Source organism: Myotis myotis, unplaced genomic scaffold (genome assembly GCF_014108235.1).
Source record: "Myotis myotis isolate mMyoMyo1 unplaced genomic scaffold, mMyoMyo1.p scaffold_m19_p_2, whole genome shotgun sequence".
Classification (NCBI taxonomy): Eukaryota; Metazoa; Chordata; class Mammalia; order Chiroptera; family Vespertilionidae; genus Myotis; species Myotis myotis.
The window spans coordinates 173,671,464-173,694,091 of record NW_023416324.1 but is presented as its reverse complement, the minus strand read 5'-3'; the positions used below and the strand labels follow the sequence as shown (position 1 = coordinate 173,694,091).

The 22,628-nt window shown below is 41.2% G+C and overlaps 1 non-coding gene across 1 annotated transcript; it reads right to left on the bottom strand.

The window, feature by feature from the left end:
• Positions 1-20,298: 20,298 nt before the first annotated feature.
• On the bottom strand, positions 20,299-20,401 carry LOC118677850. The gene has a single exon (XR_004974574.1). It is a non-coding gene; the product is annotated as a U6 spliceosomal RNA (small nuclear RNA).
• Positions 20,402-22,628: the final 2,227 nt, after the last annotated feature.

Sequence of the window (22,628 nt, the reverse complement as noted above, 5' to 3'; positions counted from 1 at the left end):
ATAAAATAGAGAGCCCAGAAATCAGCCCCAACCAATACGCTCAATTAATATTTGACAAAGGAGGCAAGAGCATACAATGGAGTCAAGATAGTCTCTTCAATAAATGGTGTTGGGAAAATTGGACAGATACATGCAAGAAAATGAAACTAGACCACCAACTTACACCATACACAAAAATAAACTCAAAATGGATAAAGGACTTAAATATACGACGGGAAACCATACAAATACTAGAAAAATCCAAAGGCAACAAAATCTCAGACATATGCCGAAGCAATTTCTTCACCGATACAGCTCCTAGGGCATTGGAAACTAAAGAGAAAATAAACAAATGGGACTACATCAAAATAAAAAGCTTCTGCACAGCTAAAGAAACCATCAACAAAACAACAAGAAAACCCACTGTGTGGGAAAACATATTTGCCAATGTCATATCTGATAAGGGCCTAATCTCCAAAATTTATAGGGAACTCATACAACTTAACAAAAGGAAGATAAACAATCCAATCAAAAATTGGGCAAAGGATCTAAATAGACACCTTTCAAAAGAGGACATTCAGAAAGCCAAGAGACATATGAAAACATGCTCAAAGTCACTAATCATCCGAGAGATGCAAATCAAAACAACAATGAGGTACCATCTCACACCTGTCAGACTGGCTATCATCAACAAATCAACAAACGACAAGTGCTGGAGAGGATGTGGAGAAAAAGGAACACTTGTGCACTGCTGGTGGGAATGCAGACTGGTGCAGCCACTATGGAAGACAGTATGGAGTGTCCTCAAAAAACTACAAATGGAACTCCCATTTGACCCTGTGATCCCACTCCTAGGAATATATCCCAGGAAACCAGAAACACCAATCAGAAAGGATATATGCACCCCTATGTTCATAGCAGCACAATTCACCATAGCTAAGATCTGGAAACAGCCTAAGTGCCCATCAGTAGATGAATGGATTAGAAAACTGTGGTACATCTACATGATGGAATACTATGCTGCTATAAAAAAGAAGGAACTCTTACCATTTGCAACAGCATGGATGGAACTGGAGAGCATTATGCTAAGTGAAATAAGCCAGTCAATGAAGGAAAAATACCACATGATGTCACTCATTTCTGGATAATAAAGACCATTATAAACTTATGAACAAAAATAGATACAGAGGCAGAGCTGCCTCGAACAGACTGTCAAACTACAGCAGGAAGGCCGGGGAGGGTGGGAGGGCAGGAGGGGGGTGGGTAAGAGAACAAGCAAAGGACTTGTATGCATGCATATAAGCATAACCAATGGACATAAGACACTGGGGGGGTAGGGGAGGCCAGGGGATTGTCAAGGGCGGGGGGGGGGGGGAAGGAGACATATGTAATACTTTTTGTAATACTTTAAGAATAAAAAAAAAATTGAAAAAAATAATAAGAATAATAATAAAAAAATAAAATAAAAAGGACTTGGTAATAAATTCAGAACAAAAAAAATAAAGTTAAAAATTTAAAAAAAAATAAAAGTTGAGTTAATTAAGCTTATTTATATCTTGCTCTGTTCTAAAAGATATTTGAGGTGGCTTCTAAAACAATAGTACAAAAGGATGAAGACATAAAGAGGACAAAACAAAGAATGTAATAGTAACATTAAACTGGGTAAAGTAATACGGAACATCATAGTGGTTAAAACTGGTTGTAAATTTGACTCATTAAAGACTTGGCTTAGAAATGGTAATTGGACAGGAATCATGGATTTTTTTCTGTGGCACAGGTCACGGACATTTGAGTCTTGCATAGGAACCCAGAAAACCTATTTGGTTTAACGATAAAATTGTGAAATGGCTCTTCTAGAAAAACTTGCTTTGTATTAGGAAATTCCCTGTTGGTGTAAGATGCACACAGAGATGACAGTCATGGCTACCAGCCTCTGCTTTATTATATCCAGGTCATTTCCAAGGTGATTCAAACTTGGATATTTTTGAAAGTCTGCTGACAAAGATACCAACTAGCACATTAATTACTCCAGTTTCTCTGACTTTAATCATGAGGTAGTATGAGATTCCAATTGCCGTAGCTTCCTTCCTTTTGAGGCAGATGATTGATGACTTAGAAATGGGTTTTTCATTTTGCAATATATACATCTATCAAATCATAATGTTCTAAACCTTAAACTAATACGAGGTTATATGTCAATTGTATTTCAATAAAACTGATTTTAATACAATCAACAACTGAATTGGGGTGGAGAGCTGGGTGTAAAGCCGGTGGATCTTTCACCAATATAGCAGCCAAAATCAGAGCTACAGTGTGTGTATGTGAAGTTAAGTGGGGCATTATATGGTATGTGAGTCTATGTCTTTCTCTTTATGGAATATATACTTTTCTCATTCCATTTTGTCTTTTTTCTTTCTTTCTTTCCTTTTTTCCATTTAAACTGAGTCTGAGAAACGTGGAGACACCTGCAGGCCAGACATAAACAGGGCATGGCTGCAGAGCTTTCAGGAACCTGCAGTACTTCATTAAACAACCGGGAATTTTGAGTGACAAGATAAGCATATTTAGCTAAATGGTATTCTGCTGGCAAAATGTGCTCTTATTTGACTTTCTCTTTTCTTTCTTTCTCTTTTTAACCTTCTCCTTTCTATCTTTGACCTAAAGAGAAACATTACTTTTTGAAACCAAATCTTCTGTCCTGCCCCATTTTTCAAGGTTGAAAAGGGGGAACTAAGCCAACATTAGACTTTTAGAGAAATAATGGAAATATGTGTTTTTTTAAAATCATTTATGTTCTATACATTTAAAAGAAAAAATGTGAGGAGACATAATAAGAACACCACAGAACCATTAAAATGGACAATTCTCATAAAAGGCAAGGCAAGTAATTTTACCAAAAGCATTATGAATACCATGTTGCTGATAAAATGAACATATTGGGTATGTTTAATCTATAAATATACATTCTTCTAAATAATTTAAAATGTGTTAGTTGAATGTACTTTACATATTTACTGGAACTTTATGTTCATTTTTAGAAAAATCAAGCATCTCGTCAGTGTGGTGTTTGATGAGTACTAGTGGAAAACCTGAGAACAGACAGAACTATCAGTGTAAAAATAATGCAAACATCATCATATCTTTTAGCATAAGTGGTGCAGAAGCAGAAAGATCTTCTTTTCAGAAAAAGTGGTGAAGAGGCAGAAAGAAAATATCTCCCAGCGTCTTTGCTGACACAAATTTTGCTACAGTGAGGACAAAAAAATATGCCCAGGATTTTAACTCACTGTTTCCCAACTGTGTTAGTCAGAATGCTAACAACAGCTAAAAAAGACTCTTAAACCAAAAGCGTTCTGAATTAAGTTTGGAAAATGTTGCATTCTTTTTTGGAAATTTATAATGCACTTTTCAAACTTAAGTGTTGCCAGAACACTTTTGCTCATAAAATCTTAGTAGCCCTTGGAATAGGATATCAGAAAATGTTCTAGATTTAAAAATATATTTTAAGACATATACATACATATATATGTGTATAATAATATATTCTACAATAGTATTTGATATACTCTGAAACTAAGTAAGTAAGTCCTAATTATCAATAAAATTTTCATCCAAAGTAGAATATAGATATTAAAATATTAAATGAATATAGTTATTAAAATATTAAAATTATTCTAAAACTAGAGGCTGGGTGCACAAATTCATGCACCAGGAGGATCTCTCGGCCTGGGCTGCAGGATCAGGCAGAAACCAGATCTCCAACATCCCCTGAGGGGTCTCAGATTGCAAGAGGGTGCAGGCCAGGCCAAGGGACCCCACTGGTGCACAATTGGGGCCGGGGAGGGACATGGGAGGTTGGCCAACCAGGGAGGGACTGCGGGAGGGCTCCAGGGTGTGTCCGGCCCGTCCTACTCAGTCCCAACCGGCCAGAACCCAGCAGCAAGCTAACCTACGGGTTGGAGCATCTCCCCCCTGGTGGTCAGTGCAGGTCATAGCAACTGGTCAACCAATCAACTGTCTGCCCCCTGGTAGTCAGTGCACATCATAGCAAGTGGTTGAGTGGCCTTAACATATCACTAGTATATTACGCTTTGATTGGTTGAAAAGATGATGGATGACTGGGTACTTAGCATATTACTCTTTTATTATATGGGACTAGAGGCCCAATGGACAAAATTTGTGCAAGAGTAGGCCTTCCTTCCCCCAGCTACTGGCACAGGCTTCCCTCTGGCACCCGGGACCCAAGCTTCCCTCCAGCTGCCGGCAGGCACCCGGGGCCTGGGCTTCCCTCATAGCCCTGGCTTCGTCCAGAAAGATGTCCAGTCTAATTAGTATATTATGCTTTTATTATTATAGGTTGGTACATATGTACTAAATGGATTGTGTGGTCATTAAATAATTTATGCAATGTTGGTATAGATAATTACTATCTTTTCCTGGAAGCACTTCCTTTACTTAGCCTCCAGTACATGACACCCTTTGGGCTTACCTCCTACTTCTCTGACTATTCCTTCTACCTAGACTCATTTCTCTTGAAGATCTCATCTGGTCTCAAGGATTTAATACCATCTTTACTTGAAAATTTTTATCTCCAGCTTGAGCTCTCCTCTGCACTTCAAAACTGCCAATTTAACGTTTCCATTTGTATGCTTAATATTCATCTCAAACTTAACATGTTAAAATTGAACTTTAATATTCCCTCTCATCAAATTTTTTTTTTTAGTTTTTTCCTCAGTAACAGACAATTCCATCCATCCTGTTTCTCAACCCTGGAGTTAGCCTTGACTGCTTTCTTTCTCTCATATCTGCAATCATATCCTTTAGAAAGTCCTATTGTCTCTGCCCTAAAAATATAACCAGGACCCAATCACCTCTACTAGTACCCCTTACACTTGCCTCCTAATTTATCTTCTTGCTTTTACCCTTTCCCCTTTCAATCTATTAACATAGTAGCCACAGTGACCCAGTTAAAACAGAAGGCACATCGCATCACTCTGCTTAAAACTGCGAAAGCTTCCTACCTCAAGAATGAAAACCCTTTACCTCTCCTACTTCTCTTCCCCAGATGCTCTTGCTTCAAGTCTCTGTGTGTAGGAACTTTGCTGGTGCTGTTCCCTGTGCTTGGAATGCTCTAGGTACCATGTGGCACTTTCCTTCGCCTCTTTCAGGACTTGACTCAGAGGTCACCTCCTCAGTGAGGTCTAACTGCCAACCCCCTACTCCCTTTCATCACACACACTTCTTAATCTCTTTTTCTTGCTTTCTTTTTCTCTTTAACACTTCTTAGTAAGTAACATTCTCCATATTTCCCTTATTTATCTTATTTCTCTCTTGCAATACTAGAATGTAAGCTGCATGAGAGCAGGGTGAATTGTTTCATCTTTTTTTGTTTGGTTGTTCTCTGTTATAACCCTAGTGTCTAGAACAGGGGTGGGCAAACTTTTTGACTCGAGGGCCACAATGGGTTCTTAAACTGGACCGGAGGGCCAGAACAAAAGCATGGATGGAGTGTTTGTGTGAACTAATATAAATTCAAAATAAACATCATTACATAAAAGGGTACGGTCTTCTTTTTTTTAAGTTTTATTCATTTAAAATGGGCCAGATCCGGCCCACAGGCCGTAGTTTGCCCACAGCTGGTCTAGAACAAGGCCTGGTTCATAGAAGGTACTAAATAAATATTTGTGGAATGAACTAATGAATCAATCATTTGTGGAATTGCCTAATAGTTTTAATTCAGTGACTATAATATTGTTTAGTTTCCTTAACGTGACTGAATATAAAATAAAGGTTGCATCTATACATAAATCAAAGCAGTTTTGAGATAATGGGGAAAATCCCATTTAAATTGATAATTTCTCAGAATGTCAGTATACATTTACACTCATTCAAATACCATTTATTCAACACTTGCTGTTTTCAGATATGCTTTCAATATGCAATTAGAAATAATACTTTCAACAAGTTAGAATTCAGTAAATTGCTCCTAACTGAATAGGTAAACATAGTATAGTGGTAGTATCTTTTTCTGAACTTGCCATAGTATGTAAAAATTGATGTGCAGAATATGGCACCCAATTTAACTGGAGTAAATAAAAGAGTACATATAAATAGAAAAAAACAACAACAAAAGAAGGCACAAGAGAATACTGACTTCCAATCCTATCTAATAAAAGACAAAAAGGGTAATTAACCATACCTCCGCTATGCTTCCCATTGGCTAATCAGTGAGATATGGAAATTAACTGCCAACAAAGATGGCGGCCAGCAGCCACGCAGCTGAAGCGAGCAGGAGGTTTGCTTGCTCCAGTGATGCAGGAAGCCAAGGTTCCCCGCCTGCCGTGGCCCGGCTCTGAGCTCCGAAATGGACAGCTCCAAAAGCAACAAAGTTTCAATTATAGAAGCCAAACAATATACCTGCTTTCAGCCAGCTGTGGCCTCAGAGCTGGAGCAAGCAGGATGGCAACAAAGTTTCAATTATAGAAGGTAAATAAATCCCAGAATAAAATAGAAAAAAGAAAAATAGGAGAGGCTGGGAGCTTCAGTTGCTGGCCAGCCTGAAAATGGCCCTCAACCCCTCACCCAGACTGGCCAGGCACCCCAGTGGGGACCTCCACCCTGAAGGGGGTGTGGCCAGCCTGAAAACAGCCATCAGCCCCTCATCCAGGCTGGCCAGGCACCCAAGCGGAACCCCCACCCTGATCTGGGACACCCTTCAGGGCAAACCAGCCGGCCCCCACCTGTGCACCAGGCCTCTATCCTATATAGTAAAAGGGTAATATGCAAACTGACCCTAACAGCAGAACAACTGGGAATGACTGGTCACTATGGCACACACTGACCACCAGGGGGCAGATGCTCAATGCAGGAGCTGCCCCCTGGTGGTTAGTACGCTCCCACAGGGGGAGCTCTGCTCAGCCACAAGCCAGGCTGATGGCTGCCAGTACAGCGGTGGTGGTGGGAGCCTCTCCTGTCTCCTTAGCAGCACTAAGGATGTCCAACTGCAGCTTAGGTCTGCTCCCTGCTGGCAAGTGGACATCCCCCGAGGGCTGCCGGGCTGCCAGAGGGATGTCTAATTGCCAGCTTAGGCCCAATCCCCCAGGGAGCAGGCCTAAGGCCAGCAGGTGGTCATCCCCTGAGGGGTCCCAGACTGCGAGAGGGCACAGGCTGGGCTGAGGGACCCCCCCCCCCCGAGTGCACAAATTTTTGCACACCGGGCCTCTAGTCTATAATAATAAAAGCATAATATGCTAATTAGACCAGACGTCCTCCCAGACAAGGGCCGGAGGGAAGCCAGGATCTGGCGCTGGCTGCGGGTGTGAGTGGCACCAGCAGTGGGTGTGAACGGCGTCTCCAGTAGCAGGTGCAAGTGGGGCTGTCGCCAGCAGTGGGTACGAGAGGCGGCTGCTGGCCCCAATTGCCCCTCAGGAGCAGGGGGAAGTGGAGAAGCCCTGAGGGGCAATCGGGGCCAGCAGCCACCACTCATACGCACTGACAGCACTGAGCGATCAGGGCCAGCGCCAGATGCCGGCAGCAGGTGTGAGCAGCGGCTCTGGCACCAGCAGCGGGTGCGAGCAGGGCCGGTGCAAGCACCTGGTAGGACTGTGGCATGCAGGAGCAAAGAATTTTCAGTAACCACCAGAGGCTCACCCCGATGACAGCGACCAGTGCCCCGCTGTGGTCTGGCACCCCCGCTCACCTGCTCCACCATACTGCCGCAGCTGATGCCTGCCATGTTCCGTGCTCTGCCACCTGTTGCCGAAGCCCATCATGTTCCCCTGCGCCCCCTGGTGGTCATCGCACATCATAGGTGGTCAGTGCACATCATAACGACCGGTTGTTCGGTTATTCAGTTGTTCCGCTGTTTGGTCTATTTGCATATTAGGGTTTTATGTATATAAATAGTATATATATTGCAGATTCATATATAGATTGAAGATAAAAATGGAAACAAATACCAAGATAAAGGAGATTTATGAAATCATACAAGATTTTAATGATAAGCATGGAATATTAAAAGGTGGTAACATTTTTTAGATACAAACTTGTGCCAAAATTAAAAGCATTAATAAACAGCAAATAAATGAAACAATGTGATTTCTAGATGTGGTTTTAGATTTAAAAACATTTGTAGTTACATGTGAAAATTAAATAAACTCTCAAATCTAAAAAACTTCACATTAAATTTTGGGGAGGGAATTTTGCTTCTGTTAAGGATGTTGAAAGTTGCAAGAGAATATTTCTCCTACCCTAACACTGAGAAAAAGCCTGATAATTCACAAAGCCAACTTTTATTGAGTCCATTAGAGTTGAGATCACAAGGCAACCAAATGAACTAAAATTCCAAAGAGAAACAAGCCCTTCTGAGGAGGGATGGGACACAGGAACTGTTTTTACCTTTGGCAGAACATGGGAGGAAGAGGCAGCCACCATAAAAATGGATAAGAAGAGAGCAGCTAAAATTTTAATGAACTCTTGAAGTCTGGGTATGGGCGAGAGTAACTGTTTAAAATAACCAGGAGCCCAAGACATGAGGGGAGTCTGCATTCATATTAAGCTCTTTTCTATGGGATCCTTGTATTAGTTCCTTAGGGCTGCCATAACCTAAGTACTACAAAATGAGAATGACTTAAAATATCAGAAATTTATTCTATCACAGCTCTGGATGCTAGAAGTCCAAAATTAAAGAGTCAGGCCCTAGCCAGTTTGGCTCAGTGGATAGAGTGTTGGCCTGCAGACTGAAGGGTCCTGGGTTCCATTCCAGTCAAGGGCATGTTCTTTGGTTGCAGACTTATTCCTCTGCCCTGGTCAGGGCGCATGTGGGAGGCAACCAATCAATGTGTCTCTCTCACGCAGATGTTTCTCTGTGTGTGTGTGTCACTCTCTCCTTTCCACTCTCTAAAAATCAATGGGAAGATATCCTTGGATAAGGAGTAACAAAAAGAAAAAAAGAAGAGTTGGTAGGCCATGCTGTCTTCTCCAAAGGATCGAGGGAAGAATCTGCTTCATGCCTTTCTCTTAGCTTCTGGTGTTGACAGGCAATCCTTGGCATTCCTTGCTTTGTGACAGCATAATTCTAACCTCCGTTTTTATAATGAAAGAGTCTTAAATTTTGTCAAATGCTTTTTCTTCATCATATGGTTTTTGTTGTTTATTCTGTTAATGTGGTGTATTACATTGATTGATTTTTGTGTGTTGAACTCTCCGTGCATTCCATAAATAAGTCCCTCTTGGTTATGGTGTAACTGTATAATCCTTTTAATGTATTGTTGAATATGGTTTCCCAAATTTTGTTGAGGATTTTTACATCAACATTCATCAAAGATATTGGTATGTAGTTTACTTATAGTATTTTTGTAGTCTCATTTTAGGATCAGGGAAATGCTGGCCTCATAAAATAACTTAACTTTGGAAGTGTCCCCTCCTCTTTGTTGTTTTGGAATAGTTTGAGAAGTTGTGGTGTTAATACTTCTGTAAATGTTTGAATTCTTTAATGAAGCCATCTGGTCCTGGACTTTCCTCTGTGGGAAGTTTATGAGTACTGATTCACTGTTCTTGCCAGATAAAAGTTTCTTCAGATTTTCTATTTCTTTATGGTTTACCCTTGGTTGCCGGGAGCCAGTCCATCCTTGCTGTTTCAAGGGACCTGGCATATATGGCATATTGTTCTTAATATGTTTGCTCACCTTCTTGGCACTATGTGTTTTAACCAAGGTCTCTGAGAAAGGTTGTTTCCCCAGGTAGGGATTTTTCCCCTGAAGTTAGGGAGGGAATAAAACCTCTTAACTAAGTGCCAGGTGGGTAATTAATCACTTTAACTATGAACAATCATGCTTAAGCTACATAATCTTATCTCCCTGGAATGGACATAAGAAACGCCCTAACCTTTGGAATAGAGATTGATAGGATTGGAATCAACTGGTATAAATACAGATGTAAGAAGACAGTACTCAGAAGACAGGACTAAGAACACAGAACCTACTCAGAACCTAGAGACAGAAGAACTTCGCTGGAGAGAACATGGCAAAAGATCCTGGACTGAACCTGACTACAGAAATTGGCAAGAGAACCTGACTAGAACCTGGTGACTGAACCTGGCTGGAGAACCTGGACAGAACCTGGCTGGAGAACCTAGCGAGGGAACATGGCTACAGAACCTGGCTGGAGAACCTAGCAAGAGAACATGGACACAGAACCTGGCTGGAGATCCAGACCAGAACTTGGCTGGAGATCCTGGCTAGAGATCCTGGCTAGGCTGCTGATCAACTGAACGCTGTCCCTGTGTCATTCCTTCTTCGCCGACTCCGTCCACACCTTTGGGGACCCCTGGACCTGCTGGGGTTGGACCCCGGCACTTGGTAGTTTGTATGTTTCTAGAAATTTATCAGTTTCTTCTAGATTATCCAATTTGTTGGAATATAATTGCTTATAGTAGATGCTTCTGATCCTTTTATTTTTGTGGTATCAGTTATAATGTCTCCTCTTTCATTTCAGATGTTTGTCATTTGAGTCTTCTGTAGTCTAGCTAAGAATGGTCATTTTTGTTGATCTTTTTAAAAAACCAGCTCTTAGTTTCATTGATTTTTTTTCTGTTCTCTATTTTGTTTATTATTACACTAATCTTTATTATTTCCTTTTTTTTGCTAATTGGGTTTAGTTTTTTTCTTTTCTAGTTCTTTGAGATAGAAAGTTAGGTTGTTGATTTGACATATTTCTTCTTTTTTAATGTAGGCTTTACCACTACAAACTCCTCTCTTCATACTGCTTTTGCTGGATCCCATAAGCTTTAGTATGGTGTGTTTTCATTTTCATTTGTCTCAAGGTAATTTTCTAATTTCCCATGTGATTTCTCCTTTGACTCACGGTTTGCAAGGGTGTGTTTTTTAATTTCCATATATTTGTGAATTTTTACCATTTGTATTTTTCAGCTTCAGAATTGGTTGTTCTTTTTATACTTTCTTTGTTGATATTCTCATTTTATTGATGCATCATTTTTCTGCTTTTCTCTAGTTGTCTATTTGTGTTCTCTTATAGCACATTGAGCATCTTTAAGAAATTTTTTGCATTCTTTGTCAATTCATAGACCTTTCTTTCTCTCTTTTTTTCTTTCTTTCTTTCCTATTAATCCTCACCAGAAAATATTTTTCCCATTGATTATTTTAGACAGAGTGGAAGAGAGGCAGGGAGGGGAAGAGCGAGAGAGAAACATCAATAAGTTGCCTCCTACAAGCACCCCTGGGGATTGAACCTGCAGCCCAGATATGTGCCCTTGACCGGGAATCAAACCTGGCACCTTTCAGTTTGTGGGCTGACACTCTAACCACTGAGAAACACCAGCCAGGACCTGGACCTCCATTTCTTTAGGGTCAGTTTGAGAGATTCATTTTGTTTATTTGATTGGGTCATGTTTTCCTGTCTCCTCAGATGCTTCACTATTTTTTGCTGGGATTTATACCTTTGAAAAAAACAGTCACCTATCCCAGTTCTATGGGCTGGTTTCATATGGGGGAATACCTTCATCGTCAGCCCTACTATAGGTTCTGGGCGCCTCCCAAATCTTACGTGGAGATGCGTCTTCCCTGGGCTTGCTACGTGCCTCCCAATGAGAGAGGTTCACCAGTTTATTTTTCAGGAGTTTGTAGTCTCTTGCTCCCTCTGGTGTCGGTCTGTGGTACTGCAGGTTGTCTGGCGCAGCAGCTAGCCTCCGTGCTCTCCCCTGCTCTGGAGATCCAGAGTGTGCCAATTAGCTCAGGTGAGACTGCCGGGAGCCGGTCCATGCTTGCTGTTTCAAGGGACCTGGCATATATGGCATACTGTTCTTAATATGTTTGCTCACCTTCTTGGCACTATGTGTTTTAACCAAGGTCTCTGAGAAAGGTTGTTTCCCCAGGTAGGGATTTTCCCCTGAAGTTAGGGAGGGAATAAAACCTCTTAACTAAGTGCCAGGCGGGTAATTAATCACTTTAACTACGAACAATCATGCTTAAGCTACATAATCTTTACTCCCTGGAATGGACATAAGAAACGCCCTAACCTTTGGAATAGAGATTGATAGGATTGGAATCAACTGGTATAAATACAGATGTAAGAAGACAGAACGAAGAGAGACAGAACCTAGGCACAGACCCTACACAGAACGTTCTCTAGAGACAGAAGAACTTCGCTGGAGAGAACATGGCAAAAGTTCCTGGACAGAAACTGGCCTCAGAACCTAGAGACAGAACCTAGCGAGAGAACATGGCAAAAGATCCTGGACTGAACCTGACTACAGAAATTGGCAAGAGAACCTGACTAGAACCTGGTAACTGAACCTGGCTGGAGAACCTGGACAGAACCTGGCTGGAGAACCTAGCGAGGGAACTTGGCTACAGAACCTGGCTGGAGAACCTGGAGAACCTGGCTGGAGAACCTAGCAAGACAACATGGATACAGAACCTGGCTGGAGATCCTAGCAAGACAACATGGATACAGAACCTGGCTGGAGATCCTAAGCAGAACTTCGCTGGAGATCCAGACCAGAACTTGGCTGGAGATCCTGGCTAGAGATCCTGGCTAGGCTGCTGATCAACTGAACGCTGTCTCTGTGTCATTCCTTCTTCGCCGACTCCATCCACACCTTTGGGGACCCCTGGACCTGCTGGGGTTGGACCCCGGCATGAGACAGAAACCAGTCTGTCTCTGAGGCAGTCACCCAAAAAGCTGGAACTTTACACATGCGTTCTACTCTTCTCTTTCCCTCCTGACGGGGAAGTTGTGAGTTGGGTGTTTGTTTACTCTGATCAGGATGAACTTTGCCAGCTTGGGGGAAGGGCTATAACTGGTGAAATGAAATGTTTTTCTTACCCATGTCAATGTGGCTCTTCTTGGCTTGAAGCTTTCCTGGGATACTATGACTTCTTAACTGGTTTCTGGAGACCACATAAAGGCTTTTTAGATCATATATTGTTAAGTTACTGTATCTGCGGGGGCTAGATCTGGGACTTCCTATTCTGCCGTCTTGCTGACCCTCTGTTGGGCAGTGAGGTTTGGGGGCTCCTACACCACCCTGTTTTCTCTATTTACTAGGACTCCAGCCATGTTGGGTTAGGGCCTACCCTATTCCAGTATGACCTCATTTCAACTTGGTTACACCTGCAAAGAGCCTGCTTTCAAATCAAATCACACTCGCAGATACCAGGGGTTAGGGCTTCAACTTACCTTTTGAGGGGACACAATTACACTTACAGCAGCTTTTATGGTGCTCATAAAAGATTGAGGGCAAAACAGAAGATTGGAGAAAGCAACGTTTTAGGACACAGTTACAAAACTCTGCCACTTTACCAATCATTCTCTTACATGAAGCAAAAATCTTAATGCACTGGGGAAGGGACAGGAAACCTTTCTGTTTTCAGAGTACAGGCAAAAGTTCACAGGAGGTAGGTTAAAATCAAAGGCTTTCTGCCCTATGGATGTGCAGGAACTTCTCCACCAGTAGCTGCTGCTGCCTTGTGGTTAATGTGGTGCTAGAGAGTTTTTTGCAGTGTTCCCTCACAGATTAAAGTAGCGTTTCACTGCCATAGGGTTGGGGATGCAGAAAGTCTCATTGCCAAGACCTGCTTAACATTGAGGTTGGACCAAGAGAACCAGGTATGATGATGGAACTATCAAATAGGGACTTTAATTATGACAGAAATGTTAAAGAATCTAGTAGGAAAGGTGGAGCATATGCATGAAGACATGAGGAATTTTAGCAGAGAAATATAAACTAAAGAGTCAGATTGACATCCTATATAATAAAAGGCTAATATGCAAATCGACCAAACAGCTGAATGACCAGCCGCTATGACATGCACTGACCACCACGGGCTAGACGCTCAATACAGGAGCTGCCCCCTGGTGGTGAGTGCACTCCCACAGGGGAGCACCGTTCAGCCAGAAGCCGGGCTCACGGCTGGTGAGCACAGTGGGGGTGGCAGAAGCCTCTCCCATCTCCGCGGCAGCACTAAGGAAGTCTTACTGCTGGCTTAGTCCCGCTCCTCATGGTAGTGGGCCTAAGCCATCAGTCGGACATCCCCCAACGGCTCCTGGACTGTGAAAGGGCTCAGGTCAGCTGAGGGACACACACCCCCTTCCCCAACTGCACAAATTTTGTGCACCAGGCCTCTAGTATTTTTTTTTAATATATTTTTTATTGATTAAGATATTACATATGTGTCCTTGTCCCCACGTTACCCTCTACCCCCACCCACCCCACCCCCGCTCATGCCCTCACCCCCCCGTTGTCCATGTCCATTGGTTAGGCCTATATGCTTGCATATAAGTCCTTTGGTTGATCTTTCCCCCTTACCCCCACCCTCCCCTACCTTCCCTCCAAGTCCCGACAGTCCAATCAATGCCTCTCCGTCTCTGGATCAGTCCTTGTTCATCAGCTTATGTTGTTCATTATATTCCACAAATGAGTGAGATCCTGTGGTATTTATCCGCTCTCAAGTTCCATCCATGCTGTGGCAAATGGTAAGAGTTCCTTTTTCTTCTTCCTCTTCTTAAAGAATACCTTTCAGCATTTCATATAATGCTGGTTTGGTGGTGATGAACTCCTTTAGCTTTTTCTTATCCGTGAAGCTCTTTATCTGACCTTCTATTCTGAATGATAGCTTTGCTGGATAAAGTAATCTTGGTTGCAGGTTCTTGCTATTCATCACTTTGAATATTTCTTGCCAGTCTCTTCTGGCCTGCATGGTTTCTGTTGAGAAATCAGCTGACAGTCGTATGGGTACTCCCTTGTAGGTAACTGACTGTCTTTCTCTTGCTGCTTTTAAGATTCTCTCTTTATCTTTTGCTCTTGGTATTTTAATTATGATGTGTCTTGGTGTGGTCCTCCTTGGATTCCTTTTGTTTGGGGTTCTCTGCGCTTCCTGGACTTGTAAGTCCATTTCTTTCACCAGGTAGGGGAAGTTTTCTGTCATTATTTCTTCAAAAAGGTTTTCAATATCTTGCCCTCTCTCTCCTTCTGGTACCCCTATAATTCTGATGTTGGTACGCTTGAAGTTGTCCCAGAGGTTCCTTACACTATCTTCATATTTTTGGAATCTCTTTTCTTTTTTCTTTTTCGGTTGGGTATTTTTTGTTTCTTTGTATTTCAAATCTTTGACTTGATTCTTGGGATCCTCTTTTCTGCTGCTGGATCTCTGTAAATTATTCTTTATTTCAGTCAGTGTATGCTTAATTTCTAGTTGGTCCTTTTTCATGTCCTCCATGGTCTCCCTATACTTATTGAGGGATTCATTAAATTTATCGGCGGTTTCCATAAAATTCTTGAAAAACCTTATAACCGTGGCCTTAAACTCTATATCCAATCGTTTGCTTTCCTCCATTTCTGCCATTTGTGACCTGTTTCTTTGTCTCCGCATTTTGGCAGCTTCCCTGTGTTGATAGAGTGGCCCTGTGCGCCAGGTGTCCTGTAGGGCCCAGTAGCTCAGCCTCCCCAGTTACCTGGGGTGGACACTCTTGGTGCACTCTTGGTGCCTTGGTTGTTGTAGAATCACTGGGAGGAATTGACCTCCAGGCCAATTGGCTGTGAGAATCAGCTGTGTCTAAAGTGGGAGAACTTCTGTGCTGAAGACACCCTTCTGGGGCAAGACTTGCTTCAGTGGGGCTTTGGTGCTCACTGAGTCTGCTCCCTGAGTGCGTCCCTTATGGATCTGAGGAGTTGAAGTCTGGATGGACCCCCTCTGACCACTGGGTACAGTGGCTCCTGGATCTAAGGAGGTGCTAATTCAGCCTCTGCCTGAGGCCACACAGCAGGAGCCACGAAGAGGCTCAGCTGTGAAGCAATGCAAGCCGCTGCGGGGCCTTGGGCCTTCTCTTGGAAGTTCCAGGTCTGCCTGGTTCGGCTGCAGTTAGGTACATTCACATGCAAAAGCCTCTGCCGCAGCCTGGGTGGGGCGGGGTCTCAGGGAGTCAGAGGGCGGAGAAAGCGGCCATGGCCGATTCTCCGCCCGGAGTTGCGTGTCTCAGTGTCCCGGTAACGGCTGCAAGCACCTCTGAGGGAAAGCCGCCCTCAAGTTCGCTCGCTGCCGGACAGACCAGCTTCTCCCCGTGTGAGACCTGGGTCCCCAGAGACTTCCCGGAACCGGAGTTCAGAGCCGTCGGGAGTTTGTGATTCAAAAAGACAGCCGCGTCCTCAGGCGCCACCCCCTTTCCTCGCGCACTTCACCTCCGCAGCGCCTCTGGCTCTCAGCGTGCTTTTCTTTCCTTCTAGGTGTGGACTTTACACTCAGCCAGCCTTCCTGTTGTTCTGGATGATGTTTGCTCAGTCCTTTGGGGTAATTTTCAATTGTTGTGTGAGGCAATAATTTCCCGGTGTTTACCTATGCCGCCATCTTAGTTGCTCGATAGTTTTTTCATTCCAGGCCTCTAGTATTAAAATAAAAAATATGATATCCAAAGTGAAGAATGTGTCTGGCAGGCTATCATCAGACTGGACCCTGCTGAGGGATGAATACGTGAGCTTGAAAATAGGTCAATAGAAATTGTTCAAACTGAAGCACAGAAGGAAAGAAAGAGTCATGTGAAAAGAAAAAGAAATGAAAATAATATGGTATAACTTTTTAAGTATCTAGTTATTCCTATTGATGGACAGAGGAAGGCAGCACCTGCCACTATGCTACCATTGCCATTTCTCTTCCTTCATTTTTGTGTTTCTCAATGCTTCTCTGTTCTAGCTGCTTTCTGCTTCTGACATTTATGGTGGTAAGTGAAAGCCACACCGAACTTCCCAGAAGAAAGCCGGGCTCTTTTGTGGAACTTAAAGACAACCTCCTAGTTCAGACAGAAGGCACTTTGAAGTAACCAGTGTCTCCAAATTATGTGTCTCTAAAGAGCTCCAACCAGTGGTACCTTGATACAACTGGCACCTTATTTTTCTTCTATTTTAGAATGAGTTTCCTAGGAATGTCCCTACTCCAAATAGCAGTACCCCTTGCTTCCTTCCTCTTTTGATAATGTCGGTCTTGCTGTCATCCCCAGAGACTTCTTTACTCATTTTCTCGGCAGCCCAGGAAGGTCTGATGTTCCACAGAAAATTCCAGCCAGTTATAAAACAGTGTAGAGATATTCCAGGAAACATATTTAAAAAGTGTCCTCCCTCTACTTTTTCTCCATTCACTCATCTCAATTTCTGAAACACAAGTACATTCTGTAGAAGCTCAGATTGTGAATTGATTAATTTTTGTCTGTCCTGAAACAGCTTTTGAGAGCAAGATGGATGACTAGGCTAAAATTCTAGGGCAACACTTACTATGCTTTCATCTTCTGAAAATGAGAGAGAGAAATGCCAAGAGTGAAACTAGAGGTGTGGCCTAGATTGGGGAAATATTTGGTTTCTATTCTAAATCATCCCGACTGTTGCTTATGACTGTATTGATTTTCAGCGGTTTAGGGTTAGCTTCACAACCAACTCCCACTGGAAAAGACCGGTTTTCCGTAAGTCTTTTCACAGTAAGTCCAAAATAGCTTATTCTGGATGAAAATGGCTATTTTAGAAATACCAAAATAAAGTAAAACCAAAAAAATGCATTATATCATCTAGATTTTACGGTAGTTTTAGAAATATAATGGATTAATTATGGACCCAGATTCCCACTTCAGCATGTTTAGTGTTTGACATGCTTAAAAATTATCCTGCCTTTGTTAGCTTAAAGCTGTATCAAGGGTAAATTTCTTGAATTGGGTAAATAAGTGAAATTTTTCTGTGTATAATTGATCCTATGAATACATAATATTATACATATTTAAATGTGATCCTTTCTTAAATGGCCTAAGGGGGAAAAGCCTTTCATTTTGTATAAAGTTTATTGATTCATCTGTGATATCCAGGTTCAAGGTACAGACTGCTATCACTTGGCATACCATTCTAATGTATCATGTGAGAGTCGTTTCTGTTTGAAACTTCCAAACAGATACTCCAGAACTGCGGGGAATTCCAGCAAGGTCACTCACCCATTGAAACTTGAAAGGAAAAAAAAAAAAGAGGGGAAAATAACCTCTGTGTAAACATTAACTATGCTTTTTAGTGGCTTTTTAATATTAAAGGGAGCACTCCAGCTGGATTCCTTTTATATTTTACATCAAAAATAGTAAATTTAAGTAATTTGGAGGGTAAGTTTACATATCTCTTCTGGATTGGCAGAATATCTAATGCTTAGAAAAATGGCTTTCCATAGTTTAGTCCTTAAACCACAAGGAGACAGAGTATACTAGGCATGAATTCCTAAAAAGGATTTCATTGTTTTTCTTGGTAGTTATGTCAGTTGAGACAGACCCAGTTCTTGCTCTTGAAGCTTTATAAGCCTGTCCTTAACTGACAGTGAAAAACAGGCATTGGACGAGGCAAATGCCTCGTGGATGTATGCGATGAACTGAAGTATTGTCGTTCTGTAAATGTCTGTTGTATGATCTAAATACACCATGAAATGTTGACTGTTTAGACAACAGCAAGAGGAGTCACTCATCCATAGGCTGGCAGTCTATTCAGTCCTGGTTCTTTAAGTCCATATTTTATTTCATGTTAAAATCTGCATCTATGGTACTTCATAAAATGACAGCATATTGAATTTAGTTTTAATTTTCATTATTGTATAACTTTCAAGTCTTTTGTTGGTGCAGCTGCTTCTGAGTTGGTAGGGCCTTTGCGAAAGGCTCAGTGTCTGACCTGCAGGGGCCGTATAAGTTGGTGCTCTCTGTCCCTCCTGCTCCATGTACCTCCCAGTGTTGCAGTAGTGGCAGATGCAGTCACTGTCTACCTGTGGACAAAGCAGGGCTTTTATAAGAGAAGTTTATTAAATATTGAGTAGATACAAAATATTTATAAAGTATCCGTAAGGCTTATTGGAATAACTATATAGGGAACATATGTGTACCTCCAGCTCAGTGTAAAAAGAGTAGTATTACCATTGTCTCTAGAATCTCCTTTGTACTTCTCTCTGATCCCAAGCTTTTCTTGCTCCCTCAGAGGAAACCAAAGTTTTGAATTTTGTGTTAATAATTTGTTGCTTCTTTCAATGCTTTTATCACATCTGTGTATTCCTAAACAGTTTGTTGATTAATTTTACATGTTTTTGAACTTTACAAAAATGGAATCATATTATATATATTTTTCTGGAACTTACTGGGTCTTTGCTCAACAGTATAGCCTTAGATTTGTTCATGTCAATGCATATGGCTATTGCTCATTAGTCTTCACCGCTGTACAGTATTACATTGTGTGAGTATTTCAGAACTTATTAGCAGATGAATTGATTGATGGACATTTGGAATATTCCAGTTTTTAGTTATTACAAACATTGCTCCTATATATACATATATCTTTGTGTATATACTTGCCATACATTTGCAAGGACTTGACTAGAGGGCGGAGGAGATCCATGTGGGCACACCTAGAGCCAGTCACTGCGTGCTCAGGGGTCATGGCACAGCTGTTGGGGAGCTCTGCGAGGGGGTGTGCCTGGGAGTTGAATTGCTGGTTTTATGAACATGCTTCTTCAACTTCTCTTGGTAATATCAAATTGCAGAATTCTACCAGTCTCATGATTATAGAGATCAAGTAGGAAAAATATAATTTTTTATGCTCTAGGATATCAACTGAGATTTGCTTTCTCAAAACACAGTAATATCTAAATTCCTTTAAAATGTGACAGCAGAGATGAACAAGGCATTAGACGATGTTAAGAAGTGACAACATGCCCCATAGTTGTTATTCATTGTGAAAGCCGACACCCTAGGCTGGATGCAATGCTTGCAAGAGCTGTAATTCTGTCTTCCAGGTTTAGTGTTGCATTAATGTTTTGTTTTTTAGCCCCCGGGTGGTACTTTCAGACAGTGTATACAAGACGGAGTAAAGAGAGCTAGTGGTGTAAAACTTTTAGTTTAGAAACCTAAGCATTTAGAAAAGGAGCTGGTTTGTTTTAACCATCTGTAAAATTGGTTTTCTTTAAACAGTAAAAATCTTTATCAGAATTAACACCGGGGTCATAAATGATGATGATATTACTGTCCCGACTCAGATGACATCAGACTAGACAATTGATTTTTTTAAATGTACTAACCCTACATATTTTTCCCAAGACATTTTCAAGAGGCTCCTGTGTATTACTTACGGTTACTTGGCTCCACACAAAAGATATAAAATAAATCTTTACTTGGTGGAAGCATTGCTCTGTGGCTTGTAGACCAAGGCTGTTTAAAATTAGATGGAAAATATCAGAGCAGAGCTTTCAGATTTATGTTTAGCCTGGTTTATGAAGACCTAATGCCAAAGTAGTATTTTATTTTATTTTTTCTAACAATATGGAATGCTTCACAAAGTTGTGTTTTATCCTTGCACAGGGGCCATATTAATCTTCTCTGTATCATTCCAATTTTAGTATATGTGCTGCCAAAGCAAGTCCAAAACTAGTATTTTAATTGAGTTGGCAGAAAATTACATATAAAAACTGTACTCCCATTTTACTGGTCTATGGTGCCCTACACATCAGTCAAGGTTTCAGTTGTTTCTATATAATTAAAATTTGAAGCACAGTCACCAGTTTTTGTATTAACACTTACATTTACAGTCTGTGTGCCCATATGCATACATATACAGTAGTCTCCCCCATCTTTGGATGTTTGAAATTGCAGGTGGTACTGAACCCTGTATACAGCAAGTCCTCACTTAATGTCATTGATAGGTTCTGCAACTTTAAGCAAAACGATGTATAATAAAATTAATTTTACCATAGGCTAACTGATATGAACAAGAGTTAAGTTCCTATGGCTTCTCATCAAAATTATAATGAAACAATATCGAACAAAACGATGTTATTCAAGCACCTGCTAAATTCTATTTTTCCTATACATGCATACCTATGATAAAGTTTAACTTACAAATTAGGCCCAGTAGGAGGTTAACAACATAACTAATAATAAAATAGAACAATTATAACAATATACTGTTATAAAAGTTATGTGAATGTAGTCTCTCAAAATATCTTATTGTGCTGTACTCAGCTTTTCACTTAAAGGAAACACTTTATGACTTCTCTTTGTCGTATGCCAATTGCCAGCATCACTGCTCTTGCGCTTTGGGGCCATTATTAAGTAAAATAAGTGTTACTTGAACACAAGCACTGCGATACTGAGATAGTTGATCTGATAACCCGAATGGCTTCTAATCAACTAACAGGCAGGTAGCTGTACAGGGTGGATATACTGGACGAAGGGGTGATCCATGGCCTGGGCAGGACAGAGTGGGATGGTGCAGTACTTAAAACTTTTAAATTGTTTATTTGTGGAATTTTCCATGTAACATTTTTGGATCACAGTTGACTGAAACTGAAAAAAACAAAATTACAGATATAAGCAGACACACCATACATATATGTATATATATTATATATGTGTGTATATGTATGTATGTATGTATATAGTATTGGTAGTACTTAGTATATATATGCATCATTCTCAAATATCATTGATTAAGCATCTGAGTATATGACACTGACTTCCCTCTACATGTGTAGCTAAGCTCTAGCTACAGGCATAAAGGATAAATAATAATATATGGTTACTATAAATAGCAATAGAAAATACTGGTAAATATAAATTCAAGATTTTGTCCATTATTTTTCTTGTTTGAATATGGAATGCTTGTTGTAATTTTCCATATGAGGCCATAGTTCATAAAGTTATTTTTAAATTTTAGGCATCCTGAGTTTTAATAGCAAGCACACATTTCAACATAGCTGGCCATTATGATTTGTACCCAAGTGCCCCTTATAAAAGTGGAGAGTGAATTTGTAGCCCTAGAAATAGGAAGGTGACCTCCTATAAAGACATTCTATGCTTGCATTTCAGAATTCATTGTAAATTCTGCATTCTTCTCTCTGTTTCAATACATTTATCCCCAAATAAAGCTGATGCTGCATAAAGACATCCCGTGGCTTCCAATACTCCAGTTTGAGAAGCATGATAATAAATGGAATCCCATTTCCCAAAGGCCTTTAAGTCTGAAATGCTTTCTTTCTTTTTTTTTTTAATAATATATTTTATTGATTTTTTACAGAGAGGAAGGGAGAGAGATAGAGAGTTAGAAACATCGATGAGAGAGAAACATCGATCAGCTGCCTCCTGCACATCTCCCACTGGGGATATGCCCGCAACCCAGGTACATGCCCTTGACCGGAATCGAACCTGGGACCTTTCAGTCCGCAGGCTGACGCTCTATCCACTGAGCCAAACCGGTTTCGGCTGAAATGCTTTCTTATAAGGAAGTTTCGACTTCATAGTCTGGGTTCCATGTAGGCCTTACTGAAAGTGTAACGGGTTCTCCTGAGTCGCCTTCTCTGTATCAGGGGTCTCTCTCCATCTTTTGAACCGCCTGTCTTGTTGTCTTTGTGTGTCATTTCTTGGACAGTGCTTTTGATGAAACCCTTCTTCTTTGATCTTTGTTTTATCTTGGTTTCCCTATCCTGTTTCTTTTCAAAGCTCTTAGGCCATTTCTTCCTGTCTTTGTTATTCCTCTCTCCCCCTAATTGTGATTCTGTTCCCAGTTAAGTTTTAGCTTCTCCTTCCTCACTTGATATCACTTTTCTCAGCTATTTCAGTTCTGTCCTCTCACTTAGAATATCCAGGTG